Source organism: Monopterus albus, unplaced genomic scaffold, assembly GCF_001952655.1.
Source record: "Monopterus albus unplaced genomic scaffold, M_albus_1.0 scaffold2712.1, whole genome shotgun sequence".
In the NCBI taxonomy this organism is placed as follows: Eukaryota; Metazoa; Chordata; class Actinopteri; order Synbranchiformes; family Synbranchidae; genus Monopterus; species Monopterus albus.
Window position 1 is genome coordinate 1 of NW_018130584.1, and position 1,514 is coordinate 1,514.

General features: G+C 41.2%; 1 long non-coding RNA gene across 1 annotated transcript; it reads left to right on the forward strand.

The window, feature by feature from the left end:
* The first annotated feature begins 647 nt into the window (after positions 1-647).
* Positions 648-1,514, forward strand: LOC109954035 (uncharacterized). The gene is made up of 3 exons (XR_002274019.1): positions 648-725; positions 953-997; positions 1,496-1,514. It is a non-coding gene; the product is annotated as an uncharacterized LOC109954035 (long non-coding RNA).

The window sequence follows — 1,514 nt, forward strand, 5'->3', positions numbered from 1 at the left end:
TCAGCTGGGATTGGCTCCAGCCCCCGCAACCCTCATTAGAATCTGGATGATGGATGGACAAGTGAAAGCATTATGGCATCACCTCCTGGACTGGCAATGGCAAAATGACAAGACATCACTAGCTCCCATCTTCCACCTCTGATGGAGATTTACACTCAACACTGTATCAAGAGAGCCTTAAACATCATTAAGGACCGTCACAACCCATCCCACTGTGCCTTCTCTACTGCCGTCAGGAAGGAGATACGACCCGAACAGGCAGGATGATCAGTAGCCTCTTTCCCCAAGCGGTCCACCTCATGCACAAGTATGACCCCCCACACACACAGAAGCTGATCACCTTCTGCTTGGCCTACAAACGAGCACAAGACACTTTAGAGGACCTGAGAATAATTTATTGCTATCTATGTTTTATGTTTAACTGTCCACTGTTTTACTAGAGTTCTTACCATATTGTTCTTTTTTCTATTTTTCTTTTCCAACTGTAATTGATCAATGGCGAGAAACAGATTTTGTTTTTATGTATGCAAAAACATGGAAATGACAAAGGAATCTTGAATCAGCGTTGAAACCTGGGTGGTATCTGTTCGTTTGGTTCCCACAGAAACTCCTGATCCAAGCCGGTGCCCTGGGCTGGCTCCTCTTCGTCTTCACTCTTCAAGCCTGAATAAAGCAACAAAGCTGAGTCAAAACTCTGCACAGTATGTTCTCTGCTCGACGCTGCTGTGAGCCTCATGCTTTCCTTCCTGTTTATTACAATGACAGTCCATAGATAAACCTTTAATAAACATGTTTATATACTAGAAAAGCACCTGTTTCCTTGGAGAAACCTGCTATGGCCCATCACTGATTGCACACAGTTTTATTAAGCATATATTAAAGAGTACTGTGAGGAAATACTGTGTCTGCTGTGTGCTCACATCCACCAACCACCTCCTCTTCTGCCCCACAGGAAGCAGTCCATGTTCATCAGAGCTTGACATCTAGACTTATTAATGTAAGTATCTGTCAGTGTCCTTTATTCCACCTGTCTGACTCCCACTGAAGACTTGACATGAGATGTGAAAGGCAGAAAAATCAGCTTGTCTCATGTTCTAAAACAAGGTTGTCAAGTTAGAAGTCACTTGTCTTTAATTTGTTGATTACAAAACTGTATCAAGACCCTTGTGTGATTACACAAAAGAAACCAAAATTGTTAAATGGTCAATTTTGTCTACATATATGTATCCATACAAGAACTTTGTGTAAGTAAAATACGGAGTAAGATTTCTAATGTAATTAGTTATTTCAAATAGGACCTTAGTGGGGCTCTAAGGTTCTGCTCTTGTGGAGGTAGGTCTGTGTAATAACTTTGTGTAATTAAATTACAACATTTTTCAATGGAGTTTGGTGTTTTGTCTAAAAAGAAGTGTAATTACATGAGTAAATTTGTAAATGGAGATTAGTGGGGTTCCTGACTTCCACTGTGTCTACGTTACCCACCTATCCTACACAGTGTGACCTGAGGCTGAAGA